General features: G+C 37.0%; 1 protein-coding gene across 3 annotated transcripts in view; it reads right to left on the bottom strand.

The window, feature by feature from the left end:
• The window catches only part of Lgr1 (Leucine-rich repeat-containing G protein-coupled receptor 1), a 113,288-nt gene extending 97,828 nt beyond the window's left edge, over positions 1–15,460 (bottom strand). For 2 of the 3 annotated variants that reach the window (XM_067787904.1, XM_067787921.1), the window contains exon 1: positions 14,913–15,460. The gene's annotated coding sequence lies outside the window, so the exon portion shown is untranslated. The remainder of the gene's footprint in view (positions 1–14,912) is intronic. The other variant, XM_067787911.1, reaches the window with a different exon arrangement.
• Positions 15,461–16,241: the final 781 nt, after the last annotated feature.

Below are 16,241 nucleotides of genomic sequence, written 5' to 3'. Positions count from 1 at the left end.
GAGGAGCCTTCCATTTGGAATTTAGTTCCACGGATGTGCGGACAAATAGATTGTTGGATTGCTGTGAGCAAGATGGCCTTTATATTAATGACGAAATTTATGCATGCTGAAAGGGAGCAGAGAAATGCGCATACGAAGTAGTGGCTACTAAATCGCCTTTTCCCCCGTGACGTTATGCCTAACGGCGGTCCCACGGGGTGCGGACACATGAACAGGATCAGCCTTGTTTCATTGGGCCACTTGAGGGTAGTGCGTTACCCCAACGTCCAATAAAAAAAAAGGAGGACAGGTGGTTGATAAAGTGGCCGAAACTTTCCAACGAGGAAACATGTGAAAAAATTGATAACCATTTATGTTCTACAAGCAGCTTCAACGATAATGAAGAGACAAAAGGAAGGGCTTAGAACCAAAAGGATCTAAGTAACATCGACGTTGAATCGAGATAATTAAGGTTAATGTAAATTACTTATTGTAAATTCTGGGTAAATGAGTTTGAAATGAATTTTGAGAAATGAATTTTGAATTGAATTTTTTCAAGTATGCAAGTTTTGTAGCCCGTTTTAATTTTAGTGCACTTGGATCCAGAAAAAAAATTGCCAAAAATCAGCGAGACTTCCTACGAACTTAAGTTTAGCACTTTATTATACTAAAATTAAACTGGCTACAAAACTGCATACTTGAAAAAATTCCGCATGTTCTTTTGGCCGAGCAATTAAATTTTATTTCTTGGAGGAGCGCACTTAGATCCTTTTGACTCCAATCATTAATACAATAAAATTTAGTATGTTTTTGGCCTGGCAAATATATGGGCACTAAAATGTCCAAAATGGCTTGGATCGCATTGTCAACAAATAGACACTATATTAAATATACAAATATGGGTATAACTCAATTTTAAAAAAATATCCCTTAGATCCTTTTGGTTCTTAGCCCTTCAAATGTGTTTCGTTAACGCGTGATGCCAACCCAGTCGTCAATATAGGTAAAATCATGTTTTCAGAAATAAACTCTTGCATCCTAAGTGCCTCGGTTTCCCGTGCCCCATTAAGTATCAATAGAAATATTGATAACACAGTGGAAGATGTCATTGCCCGATTCGCTCAAAAACAGAGGAAAATCAATTTGTAATTTTGCTTTTTACTATTAATTACTACAACAACATTTTCAATAAATGATAATCACTGAATAAATACAATACTATTTCCTCCCAATAACATTATTCCATACAACAAGTACTTATCATCACTTAACAAAATTGAATTTTATATTTTGTAACCCCGCCTCCGAATAATTCTTTTACTACACCACTGCACAAATCCTTAATGGTTCGGTCTAAAACTTGCAGCTGGTGTTTATGAGTCATGGTGCACCCATCTCACACACTCACTTTGGACTGGCCGTTTGCTTATGTTGCACATCGGTGTATCAGATGTTTGCAGACAGCGGTAAGTAATGTACATACGTGCACCACACAAAAGGTATCCGCGGTTAATATCAAATTTCGGAGAAATTATTTTTTACGGTTCCTCCCTGCGCATCCAGAAATATCAACCCTAAAGATAACAAACGAAAACCCAGCTCTGCAACCAAAATTTACGTGTTGGAATAACCTAAGTTTTTACGGTGGCCATATTTTTCTCAATTCCATATAGCTCCAAACCAATTTTCATTATCCTACCATTATAAATCCAGAGATATGTAGTATGAAATATTCCATTTTTATGGGAGGTACTACGGCCCTTCTTACTCACTTCTTTTTTTCTTAGTAGTGTTAGGGATTGATCTCATATACATAAATCTTTACTGCATTTCAATGTTCTTACATGATACTTCCAGCGTTATTCTGTATCAAACATTCCATTTGTATGGTAGGTGCCACGCCCCTTTTTATACTCAGCGTGCTTTGCACACAGAGTATATTAACTTTGATTGGACAACGGTTGGTTGTACAGGTATAAAGGAATCGGGATAGATATAGACTTCCATATATCAAAATCATCAGTATCGAAAAAAAGTTGATTGAGCCATGTCCGTCCGCCCGTCCGCCCGTCCGTCCGTTAGCAAGATAACTTGAGTAAATATTGAGATATCCTCACCAAATTTGGTACACTAGCTTATCTGGACCCAGAATAGATTGGTATGGAAAATGAGCGAAATCGGATGATAACCACGCCAACTTTTTATATATATAAAATTTTGGAAAACACAAAAAACCTGATAATTTAGTAAATAATACACCTAGAATGTTGAAATTTGACACGTGGACTGATATTGAGACTCTTGATAAAAATTTGGAAATTTTTTTTAAAATGGGCGTGGCACCGTGATAAAATAAATTTTACAAATATTATTAATCAAAAACCTATCATAACAAAATTCGGCAGATAGGTTGCCTTTACTATAAGGAATGCTTTGAAGAAAAATTAACGAAATCGGTTAAGGACCACGCCCACTTTTATATAAAAGATTTTTAAAAGGGTCGTAGACGAAAATAATAAGCTATATCTTAGCGAAAAAGAGCTTTGTATCAATAGAATTTTACTTTCTAAATTTAATTATAACATTAAATTGGAAAATAGTAAAATTTTTTAAATTGGGTGTGGAACCGCCCCTTTTATGACTAAGCTATTTTCTATGTTTCGGGAGCTATAACTCGAAGAAAAATTAACAAATCGTAATGAAATTGTGTACACATATTTTCCTTATAGCAGAAAATATTTCCAGTAATGGACGGGATCGGTTAAAGACCACGGCAAATTAGATATAAAGCAAATTTAAAAGGGTCGTAGGCTAGAATAATAAGCTATAACTTAGCAAGAAATAGTTTTGAATCATTTCACTTATCAAGTTTTATTGTAAGAGGAAATGTGGAGACATTTTTTCATAAACTGGCGGCGCCACGTGTTATGTAGAAAAGTAATTTATCTTAAATGAAATGTACAATTGAAGCTCACGCTGAGTATATAATGTTCGGTTGCAGCCGACCTTAGACACCTTTACTTGTTTTTATTGAATTTGTGTTTAGCCTATACGGTGTGAAAATTTGGTTGTGATCGGTCGACCCGTTTAGTACATAACCCGATCTATACCTACATACATACATAATTGGAATTTTATATATATAGATAAGTAGGTGTATGTATTTAATTTGGGTTTCAGCAAAACAATCCAACGGTAATAGCTAACTAAATGTTACAGGGGGAGAAGCAGACTATAAGATGGAGATAGGTAAGGAGGGGGGGATAATGAGAGAGAGAAGGTAAGGGTGAGAATTGGGAGAGAAAAAGGAGAGTGGAAAAGGAAAGGGTGTCGTTGGAAGGGGAACATGGTATGGGCAGCGGTGGTTAGTATCAGCAGTACTCTACTCTTGTACTAAAAGTCGTGCTGCATATCTTTCTAGCCGAAGGTGGACAGCAAGTTATGTGTTGATATGATTGGCTTCGCCAAAGGTCTTCAATCACTTGTGGTTTAATTTTTGGCTGGTCACTGTATATTGGGAGCTCATGCGATACATCTTTATATGCTGGGCAACCCGCCTACTACTAATGCATGAGGAATGATTAAGAGAGCTTTAACAAGTAATAATAATAATAATAATAATCTCGACTCACTTAGAACTAGCGAGGATTGATCAAGAGGTCGGTCTTAACGACAGTTGACTTTTGAGTCCTCTATAGGAGTTGGTGTATCGCGAAAATCTGGGAAATTGTAGACAATTCGTGGTCTTTGGAATAAAGATTTATGAACAAAATGCTAGTCGGACCTTTATATGCAATAATAAGGAGGTGGTTCCGCTGGCTGCACTATACAGTTTGTGTGATCTATTTCCTTGTTGATTTAGCGGAGCACACTTCACTTTTATTCTGGACATATGATCTTATCCACAAAAGTTGATGTAAGCTCATTGCCAACTCTCTGCCTACGTGTTTGACACGTCTGGTAGTCAGTAGCCATCACAGATTATTTTATCGGCTTAGACGGGTAGTTTTATCTGTATAACTGAATTGTATTCCATCCATCTCTTACTAAGTATCATTATCCTCCCCTTCTTTGCAACATACGCCCGATTATCTGTCATTATTCCTCCATGCAGCATCTCAAGTTCATCGCACTGAAGCTTTCTTCTTGAAGAAATGTTCTATCAGTGTTCGCTTAATAGGTAGCCCGAACATTTTTCTCATTTAGGAGCTGTAAAACCAGGGTTTAAAAAGTTATTCCCTGTCTATTCAATGAACAGCTTCTCGATGTATTGCGTCGTGCTTAAGACCAAAGGAGCGAGTTCCATCCACCTTCTTCTTTTAAATTGGCTATTAACCCTTTAAACGGTTATGGCCGTCCAACAAAGTGCGCCAGCCGCTTCTTTGCTACGCTAACTGGCGTCAATTGGTCTCACCAACCACTTGGGAGTTATTACATCGTGTACGCCCTTCCTTGCCTTCAAAAACCTCAGAAATTATTTTAATATCGTAACGTGGGCAACGATCGTATCATAAATATAGTCTTTACACCCGTCAGTCAGTTATCAGCTATTGGCAGATAAACGTTATATCTAAGAATCTCATCTTGTTGCGGCAGGCGGCTTTACTTGAACTAGAGTTCACCCAGTGGTTGAAATTCAACCACAGGAAAGGAAAGGAAAGGAAAGGAAAGGAAAGGCAGGAAAATCAATGGAAGGGAAATGAAAATAAAAGAAATGAAAGAAAAGAAAAGAGAGGAATGGAAAGGAAAGGAAAGGAAAGGAAAAGAAAGGAAGGAAGGGAAAGGAATGAATATGAATGGAAGAGAAATGGAAGTAAAAGAAAGGAAATATCAAGAAAATTAAAAGAAAGGAAAGGAAACGAAACGAAAGGAAACGAAAGGAAAGGAAATGAAAGGAAGGGAAAGGAAATGAAAGGAAAGGAAAGTAAAGGTAAGCAAAGCAAAGAAAAGAAAATAAAGGAAAGGAAAATAAAAGAATAGAATGGAAAAGAAAGGAAAAGAAAGGAAAGAAAAGAAATAGACTTGATGCATGATCAGCTATGTATTTTTGTTTAATTTTTATTGTGTACAAAGCAACTCCGCGGCCATGCTCACGATTCAGCATAGTACACAAAAAGCAAGTACATACACACAGCGTGTCTATGGTATGAATAAGTGCATGTGTAGTAGTGTGACTTTTATGTAAAATTTTTTATATTAAAATGATTTTTCAAACTTTTTTTATTTATGGATAGCAGTGCAGCTCAAAATTTTCTATCAATACATATAAGATTTGTATAACTTAGAATTATAGTTTAGCAGAAACGGTTCCATATTTTTTCATCTTGTCTATTTATATATAAGATATTATTTCCCACACTATTGTAACTTTGTAAAAACTGATTGTTGTAAATTTGGTGACAAATTACTTAAGTAAATTGATGCAAGCCGATAACAATTTCATTGGAATAATTAAACTACAATTTTTGCAGATTTTTACATAAACCAAAGCAAACACACATTCCATATTTTAACAACATTCATATGCCAGATTTAATCTTTTCCAACATAGCATTTTCACTATCGCATAAAAACTCAACAATTTTCATCATATTTTATTAAATATTATAATCCGAAGTAATCTCACCATTGAATAGCGCACATATGACGGCATCAGAGTGCAACAACCGTGAGCACATTAGTAAGTAACTTGACTTGACATTTGGCTTTGAGACTACTTACATACTAGCCCGCTTCTAGAGAAGTTGATGATACTGGCAGTGATGCTTAATTTCTTAATATTGTGGTTCAGTGGCGCTTGTAGTGCCCGTTATACTAAACTAGAACAAAAACTTCGTTGACAAAACATCAACTTAGAAAAACTTCAAGTCGTAAAGATTGCATTTGTGATTGCTGAGGGAAACTGAACCGAGCAACATCTGTTAACAAGTAGATTCGGTTATCGTAAGGTGCTGCGTATTAGCTTATCGATTTCCTGGCAGTAATGGATCGTCATATTTTACAAACCAATTAAGTGGCAAACACTTCAGTGCTATGGCGGCAGTAGCACTAATAATACCAAAACTAAAACTGAACTCAGTCTAAAACACAAGTTTGCGCATCTACTCACCCGCGCAACACTACGGACTTATTCAGTCTATGTGAGGTCCTCATGGACCGGCCAATTCAACCTACTCACCCGCGCAAAAAACTTCGTTGACGCAATTGCGTTGATGGCGCTATCTTCAGCAGGTATCAGCAACAAAAGAAGCGCCAGTATAAAGCGTTGTTAGCACATATAGAACGTAATAGCACTACTACAACAACAACAACATATAAAATAATGAAGCTCACCATCAACGAACTGGTTGGATCTTAGGAGTACGGCTTAAGAGTTGGTTATTCGATTATCAACCTTTACAAATCCCGGTGCAAGCTTTATGATAGAAAAATTGATACACACAATCTAGTTTGTCGACTTTGTCAAATTATGTTGAGCAACACCAAGGATCTTGGTCGAATTCTGACATAGCTATTGAAATTGGCACCAAACACTTCTGCCACTAAAGAATGACTGGAGTGCTTGCCATTTGGCAATGAAGGAATTAACTTTTTCTATAATTTCCCTTCAAAAAAGGGGTCCAAAAGATTTCAGCCAGTCGATCATGTAGATGTGTCTTTAGCTATTCCATAAATGTTTCTATAGTGCAAGGAACATTACAGCTTGATATAAGTTAATGTACGCACGTTCTACTAGATTTGCTCAGAAGACTACTTGTCGTCTTTTCATTGCGCTCTAATCAGGCGGCTTAGAAGTAGTGGTACTCGTCCCATTCACGCAAAAATTTCGATTTGCCACAGTAAATTCAAGTATATGTACAGGTTCCAACCTACATACATACCTCAGTCTATTTTGGGACCATTAGTATAGATTTGCATAGAATTAGCAACCGGAGTTGGAAGCAAGCTATACAAAATAATTAAAAAAAAAAAATGTTTTAAGTTAAACGGTTTTATTGAAAACAATACTTACATGAAGTAATAATAATAATAAAAGCTAGAAAACAATGAGGTAGGTCTTAGGTACTAGTCATCACACTCTTTATCAATCTAGGGCGTTGATCAGACAATTAAGTAAAATCGTTGGACGCGTGAAATTTCTAAAAATCTGAGACTTAGCATAACCTGATTAAGGTACAGTTGGTCTTATATATGACTATCAATAGAAATTTTACGCGTCCAACGCTTTTATTTAATTGTCTGATCAACGCCCTAGATTTATGAGGAGTGTGATCACTAGTATTAGTAGTATTATTTTCTACCTTTTAGTATTATTATTACTTCAAGTAAGTATTGATTTCAATAAAACCGTTTTACTTAAAATTTCTCTTTTTTATTATTTCGTTTTCAAGTTTTTAGTCTTTATTTAATTGCCTATTATTTCTCATTATATTTAGTTCATTTAGTGACTCATTATTACAAGGGCTCTTTCCTGACAATTTGTTATAATCTAAGTCCTTAATATATAATCCTTCCAAATACTTTACTCGACTCTGCACCACGTATGCTTGTCCCTCCTCCAACTCCAAAATATTTTGATGTCACTTCTACCGGACTGTATGTAATATTTGTTCCAAATATGAAACAAATCGGACCACAAATACCTTTTTTGTGAATATCCCGATCCTTGCGCCACCTAGCGGCGATTTTTTCAGAGGTTGCTTTCTATTCTTGTATGTATTATGTGTTCCAAATATGAGCCAAATCGGACCACAAAGAAGATTTTTGTTAATATCTCGATCCATGCGTCACCTAGCGCCGATTTTTTTCATAGGTCGCTTTCTATTCTTGTATGTATTATAATTTCCGAATATGAGCCAAATCGGACCACAAATACGATTTTTGTGAACATCTCGATCATTCGCTGTCTATTCTTGTATGTATTATGTGTTCCAAATATGAGCCAAATCGGACCACAAATACGATTTTTTTAATATCTCGATCCATACGCCACCTAGCGGCGATTTTTTTTTTCATTGGTTGCTTTCTATTCTTGTATGTATTGTAAAGAATTTAGTGCAATTCCTCTTATTTGCAACCTTCTACTAACGCGCGTATCGCTAAACTGTTGAATAAATAACTCCAATATTTAATAATGCAAAATGGCCTTTATTAAAGTACTTCACAATAACACTGATACTTCACAACCAATAGTTTGCTTAAATGAAACTGATTGTCGTGCCTCTACTGTTGCGGCCTTTTATACTCTGTGATTTCTCGTTTGCATACTTCTAGGCTCTTCCAGAATTTACTTAGTTACTGCTATATAATTATAACTACAGATGCACGTGTATAGCTTCTCATATGCGCGTGTATTTGTGAGCGATACTTCCACAATTATAATTGCATAATTTTGGGAGCATCTCAGATAAGGTATCTGCATGTGTTTGTGCCTCTCTTCTCCACTGCGTGTACGTACATATGTGTAGACATAATGATTGATCTATTGATGTGCATACAAGTCACTGCTTAACATCGGCTTAGAGATGATAGTATCCCTTAGTGTTGCTAATATTCGTCACAATGCCCTCCACCTAAGTCTGATCGTCCCGATCAGACAAATTTCTCGATCTAAACGCCGCTAGCATCTCCAAATGTACCACTCTTCTACTTCGTGGCTTCCCAATGGTTTATATGCGGTAGATGGTATCACTGATCTTCTTCACAACTTTGTACGGGCCTTCCCAACTGCACCTAAATTTGGATGGAACACCTTTCCGCCGGTGAGGGTTGTATAACAGTACCAAATCTCCCTCCAAGAAACCGTCCGAATTATTGTTCTCATCGTACCTGTGTTTCATCCTACTACTCATTATTCTGGATCGTTCCCTCGCACTCTGTTGTTTGGCCAATGAAGAACTACTTCGCAGAGCTTGATCTTTACGGACTGACTTTGCATCATCAGTATCGTCTTGACGTTTCACAACAGTAGTGCGCGCTGGCTTCAAACTACCATTGCATTCTTTCTGGAAAATTCTTTCATTCGTTTTAGTGCGTCCATTAGGGTTTGCCAATGCCAGTGTTTTTCTCGCAGGTACCTTTGGTTTTTATTTATTTGGCCCATTCAATCCAGCAACCTTTACCTTTGACTTTGGTGCTCTTTGTCGAGTCTTCTCCACCAGCACTCGCTTACTGCTGAACCCTTTCTCCAAACTGAAGTTAAGTGGCACATCCTGGTTCTTATAACGCATCACCCTTCTCTGCATATCGATCTTGATGTCATGGTCAGCCAGGAAATCCACTCCCTATATGACTTCATCACCAATCTCCGCCACAACGAATTTGTGTAAAATCATGACCTTCCCAATTAAGACTTCTCAGATCACTTCTCCCCGGACTTGGTTATACTCGCCAGTGACCGTACGCGACCTTGTTCCAGGTAATGACGTTACTCTCCTGTAGACCAAATCAGATCGAATCAAGGAATGAGATGCGGCCGTATCTACAGTCAGTACACGTTCTTTGCCATCCGCATTCCCTCTGACGGTAAGACTGCTTGATTTTCTACCTATTTGCGACACAGATACCACAGGGCATTCAATAGCTCGATCTAGCTCTTGATCACTACATCTTACTCGCTCTTGCTCATCCCCTCCAGCTTTGTTATTAAAACCACCCATGCTGTTGAAACCACTAGGATCAAGATCACAATGACGTGCAATGTGACCGTGCTTCCCGCATTTGAAGCATTTGATAACTCTTTCATTCCGCTTTTGCGATCCTGTCAGCGCCTCCAATATTGCGTCTACCCACTCTGGCCTTTCCACTTCCACGCGATGAGCTTTGTACGCTAGCTTACTCAAAAGTGAGGCTGTTTCTTGAGTCAGTGCATGCGATACCGTTTCAGCAAATGTTAGTTTTGGATTCGCATATCCACATCTCGTATGCCATTTACGAAGCTCTGGATTTTTACCCTCTCGGTGTATTCCACGGGAGCGTCCGGATCTACTAGATGGGCCAGTCTTTCGACATCCGACGCAAACTCCTGCAAAGTCTCCTTCACTTTTTGGTAGCGATTTTGTAACTCTATTGATATATCTGTTTCCTATGCTGGCTTCCGTAACGTCTCTCGACAGCGGTCATTAATGCTTCATAACAGTTCCTTTCGTACTCTAGAATAGTCTGTAAGATTTCAGGTGCGGGCCTTTTCAATGCCACGAACAGTGCAGCAACTTTATCTTAAGCATTTCAGTTGTTCACTGCTGATGTCTTCTCAAATCGAAGCTTTAAGACCTGGAAAGGAACAGATCCGTCAAAAGATGGAGTGCTAGTTAGTATCGCGTTAGTGCCAACACTTGCCAATGGATTCGTAGTCTCTATCTTCTCCTCCATTTTAGTCGCTGGCTCCTCCACATCAGGATAAAAGACATACTCGTCCACATCAATTCCTTCCAACTCCATTACCTCTCGTAGCCGTGCTTGAAGTTCGATCGTATTGCCGTTTCTATTCAATCCACGGGCTTCCAACTCTTTTTCAGTTGCTGGATCCTTAATTCACTTAACTTTGCCATGTCATTGCTGTGCTCTGCGACTCCGGAATTTATTCAACAATTCCTCTTCTGACACTAATTGTAACGAATTTATCACCCCTGGTCCACCTTTATGGCGATTTCCCGAAATGGCGTCCACCTATAGAACTATGGCCCATTCCCTTTTAAAATGCTCTTTAATACCTTCCATTTGATACCCATGTCATACAAACACATTCTAAAGTCACGCCTGGTCCACCTTTATGGCGATATCCCGAAATGGCGCCCACCTATAGAACTATGGCCCACTCCCTTTTGAAATACTCTTTAATACCTTCCATTTGATACACATGTCACACAATCACATTCCAGGTTTACCCTATGTTCATTTTCCTACATTGTGATTTTCCCTTATTTTGTCTCCAAAGCTCTCCGCTGAATATGTAATGTTCGGTTAAACCCGAACTTAGCCTTCCTTACTTGTTTTTAACTCAGTTTCGATAATTTTGTTAATTTTTTTTTTTTCAAATTTTAAATCGAACTCCCAAAAATGGTTTTAGAACTTTTTTTGTCGCGTTTTTTTGAGAAACATAGAAAACCGTTTTGTTCCGCATTCTAGTAAAATGTAGTATAAATTTAAATACTAAATTAAGAAAAAAATATGGAAAATGTTTCGAAACTTAGCAAAGCCCGCTTTATAAGGCTTTCAAGTATACTTAATGCGGTATAAATGTAAATACGATTTTTTTTTTTTAATTAAAAGAAATTTTGACAACGTGATCTTCTTTTTTTTTAATTTTAAATCGAAATCCAATAAACCGTTTTGTAGCCGAAGAAATTTAAAATACTTTTTTAGAATTTTTTTCTGTCGCAGTATCTGTCAAACATCAAAAACCGTTTTGTTACGCTTGCAGTATGAATTTAAATTCTGTTATACTATACATAGATATTGTGATGAATATTTACATCACTAAATAAATGCACAACAACAAAAACCTTAAAGCAAGCTACATAAATACATTAATCATCATGTATACACATACATACAAGCAGCAGAGAGATACTCACAAGCGCATGTCATCATCAGCCGAAGTAGTACTCACATATACACAGGCGTATGGTTACACACTACAAATACACGCGCGTATGGCTGGTGACCAGGTAGAGAATTCTAGAAGAAGAAACGTCCAGACATTTGGGCAGAGAGCATAAAAGCAGCACAAGCTGAGTAGTCAGTATTCAGTTTCATTGAAACACGCTATTGGTTGCGAAGTATAAGTGTTATTGTGAAGTACTATCAAAGTAGTATAAGAAAGACCATTTTACGTTATTGAATATTGGAATTATTTTTTCACTAATTTAGCCACACGAACGTTAGTAGAAGGTGTAAAATAAGCGGACTTTCACTAAATTCGTTACAATATAATAGCTCCCTATGTAAGACTTCTTTCACATGAGTTATAAGCCTTTAACATAATGTTATCCTTCAGATAAACCTTATGCCTGATTACATAAGTATAGTAAAACAAGTAAGGAAGGCTAAGTTCGGGTGTAACCGAACATTACATACTCAGCTGAGAGCTTTGGAGACAAAATAAGGGAAAATCACCATTTATCATAATGAACCTAGGGTAACCCTGGAATGTGTTTGTATGACATGTGTATCAAATGAAAGGTGTTAATGATTATTTAAAACGTAGTGCGCCATAGTTCTATAGGTGGGCGCCTTTTCGAGATATCGCAATAAGGGTGGACCAGGGGTGACTCTAGAATGTGCTTGTACTATATCGGTATCAAATGAAAGGTGTTAATGAGTATTTTAAAAGAGAATGGGCCTTAGTTCTATAGGTGAACGCCTTTTCGAGATATAGCCATAAAGGTGGACCAGGGGTGAATCTAGAATGTGTTTGTACGATATGGGCATCAAATGAAAGGTGTTAATGAGTATTTTAAAAGGGAATGGGTTTTAGTTCTATAAGTGAACGCCTTTTCGAGATATCGTCATAAAGGTGGACCAGGGGTGATTCTAGAATATGTTTGTACGATATGGGTATCAGATGAAAGGAGTTAATGAGTATTTTAAAAGGGAGTGATCCTTAGTTCCATAGGTGGACTCCTTTTCGAGATATCGCCATAAAGGTTTGCCAGGGGTGACTCTAGAATGTGCTTGTACGATATGGGTATCAAATGAAAGGTGTTAATGAGTATTTTCAAAGGGAATGGGCCTTAGTTCTATAGGTGAACACCTTTTCGAGATATCGCCATAAAGCTGGACCAGGGGTGACTCTAGAATGTGTTTTTACGATATGGGCATCAAACGAAAGGTGTTAATGAGTATTTTAAAAGGGAATGGGCCTTAGTTCTATATGTGAACGCCTTTTCGAGATATCGCCATAAAGGTGGACCAGGGGTGATTCTAGAATATGTTTGTACGATATGGGTATCAGATGAAAGGAGTTAATGAGTATTTTAAAAGGGAGTGATCCTTAGTTCCATAGGTGGACGCCGTTTCGAGATATCGACCAAAATGTGGACCAGGGTAATCCAGAAAATCATCTGTCGGGTACTGCTAATTTATTTATATATGGAACACCACGAACAGTATTCCTGCCAAGATTCCAAGGGCTGTTGATTTCGCCCTGCAGAACTTTTTCATTTTCTTCTACTTAATATGGTAGGTGTCACACCCATTTTACAAAGTTTTTTCTAAGGTTATATTTTGCGTCAATAAACCAATCAAATTACTATGTTTCATCCCTTTTTTCGTATTTGGTATAGAATTATGACATTTTTTTCATTTTTTGTAATTTTCGATATCGAAAAAGTTGGCGTGGTTATAGTCGGATTTCGGCCATTTTTTATACCAAGGTAAAGTGAGTTTAGATAAGTACGTGGACTAAGTTTAGTAAAGATATATCGGTTTTTGCTCAAGTTATCGTGTTAACGGCCGAGCTGAAGGACAGACGGTGGACTGTGTATAAAAACTGGGCATGGCTTCAACCGATTTCACCCATTTTCACAGAAAACAGTGACCGTCATAGAATCTATGCCCCTACCAATTTCAGAAGGATTGGTAAATTTTTGTTCGACTTATGGCATTAAACGTATTCTAGACAAACTGAATGAAAATGGGCGGAGCCACGCCCATTTTGAAATTTTCTTTTATTTTTGTATTTTGTTGCACCATATCATTACTGGAGTAGAATGTTGACATAATTTACTTATATACAGTAAAGATATAACATTTTTTGTTAAACTTTTTTGACTTTTAAAAAATTTTTTTTTAAAAAGTGGGCGTGTTCTTCATCCCATTTTGCTAATTTTTATTCAGCACATATATAGTAATAGTAGTAACGTTCCTGCCAAATTTCGTCATGATGTCTTCAACGACTGCCAAATTACAGCTTGCAAAACTTTTAAATTACCCTCTTTTAAAAGTGGGCGGTGCCACACCCATTGTCCAATATCTTACTAATTTTCTATTCCGCGTCATAAGGTCAACCCACCTACCAAGTTTCATCGCTCTATCGGTCTTTGGCAACGAATTATTGCATTTTTTCTGTTTTTCGAAATTTTCGATATCGAAAAAGTGGGCGTGGTTATAGTCCGATATCGTTCATTTTAAATAGCGATCTGAGATGAGTGCCCAGGAACATACATACCAAATTTCATCAAGATACCTCAAAATTTACTCAAGTTATCATGTTAACGGGCAGACGGACGGACGGACGAACATGGCTCAATCAAATTTTTTTTTTGATCTACCAATATTCATCGCTTTATCCGTCTTTGGTAATGAATTATCGCACTTTAACGGTTTTTGAAATTTGCGATATCGAAAATGTGGGCGTGGTTGTAGTCCGATTTCTTTCATTTTAAACACCGATCTGGGATGAGTACCCAGGAATTTATATACCAAATTTCATTAAGATACCTCAAAATTCACTCAAGTTATCGTGTTTACGGGCCGACGGACGGACGGACGGACGGACGAATGGACATGGCTAAATGAATTTCTTTTTTCGCCCAGATGATTTTGATATACAGAAGTCTATATCTATCTCGATTAGTTTATTCCGTTACGAGGCACCGTTATGCGAACAAAATTAATATACTCTGTGAGCTCTGCTCAACTGAGTATAAAAATCTTTATGTAACCCGGATTTAATTTCAATACTTTTGTTCATAGATATATAAATTCAATGCAGTAAGAAACTAAATTTCAAAAAATGTAAAAAAGTTTTTCCAATACAATATAAAAATTGGGTATTCAGATTTTAAGGCGAAAGTCCAAAAAGACGTTTTTTAGTCCCTTCGGGTGGCTTAGAAGCATGTGGGTCTTAAATAATGCCCCATCCCAATGCAAATAAACATTGTTATTCCAGCGAATATAATAAAGCTTTAAAATAAAAAATGCACACTTACACTCACATCTCTAGATTCTCCGTTAAATCGATAAACGTTTTTATTGTACAAACAATTGTACTAATGTATTTTTTTTAATTACTATTTATTTTCAAAATTTCTCACACATTCTAGATTTTTGCTCATCAAACACTATTCGCACTACAATAAAATATATATTTTTAAGCACACAATTCAATTGGAATTTTTTATTTTTTATTTAAAAAAATTTTTTTTTGTTTATTTTCTTGTCTAACATTTGTTTATTCGGTAGGAAACCATTGTTGTGGGCGGCATGCGCTAATGAGCTTTGAAGTAAACACTCAAGCTGTTTGTTTCAAATAAACCGCTTTTCTGTAGTATTGAAACAATCTTCTTTTTTTCTTTTCACTCTGGCATCATGTGTCGTTATCTGTGATGACAAATTAATTTAAATATTTTTTGCATTGCTTCTCCTTTGCAAATCATATGCGGAAACCAAATGTTAGATCGCGCTTTTTTTGAAATATCGCAAATTGCACTCAACACTGCCTGCCAATAACGATATACCACGGCGAATGAACAACAAACGAACGCGAATTACATACACACAACAAATCGTATACTCGAATTTGCAACCGTTCGCCTCTGTAGCCGAAACATCAATGAACAAGAGCCGATAATATAAAATACTCCCTTGTCCATTGAACACACAAATTGTGATAATTTTTACTCTGGACATTGTTGTAGTTGTAGCCGCAGTTGTTATTCTTGTTATTGTATGTAATTGGTGAGCGCGCTAGATTATTGGGAGCGAAAGCTCTTTTCGTGTAGCTTTCAGGCGCACTTGTTGCATTTTGTATTTCGTGTACCAAATGTTAAAAAGGATTGCTATGTGTGTAAGTGTATGTGTAAATGCAAATACTACAGGCAACCATCCACGCAACACATACACATACTTATACAATGAGCACCATGCATCCTGAAAGCAGCAACAGCCACATGAGTGCCAAGAGCATAGTTCAAGCTTTATTTCCGTATTGCTTTGCGTAATAACATAACTTTGCATTAATGTATATACCCAACAAAAAGTTGCGTAAGCGATTGTAAGCACCTGAAAGATAAACCTTAGTTTAAGGTAAATGAGCTATCATACGACTTGTAATAATGTCTTGTTTGTTGTACGCACTGTTTGCCGACCATTGGTCTATATCCTAGGAGAAATAGGAGAACGAGCCAACAGAGATTATAAAAGCAACACAAGTTGAGGAATAACCAATACTCCAGCGGGTTAGGGGGCTTAGAATATACCCGCGGTAGGCATGCCTGTCGTAAAAGGCAACTGAAATACCAAATTGTTTCAAGGGGTTG

Source organism: Eurosta solidaginis, chromosome 1 (assembly GCF_040869045.1).
Source record: "Eurosta solidaginis isolate ZX-2024a chromosome 1, ASM4086904v1, whole genome shotgun sequence".
Taxonomy (NCBI): Eukaryota; Metazoa; Arthropoda; class Insecta; order Diptera; family Tephritidae; genus Eurosta; species Eurosta solidaginis.
This window is presented reverse-complemented; position numbering and strand designations above follow the sequence as displayed.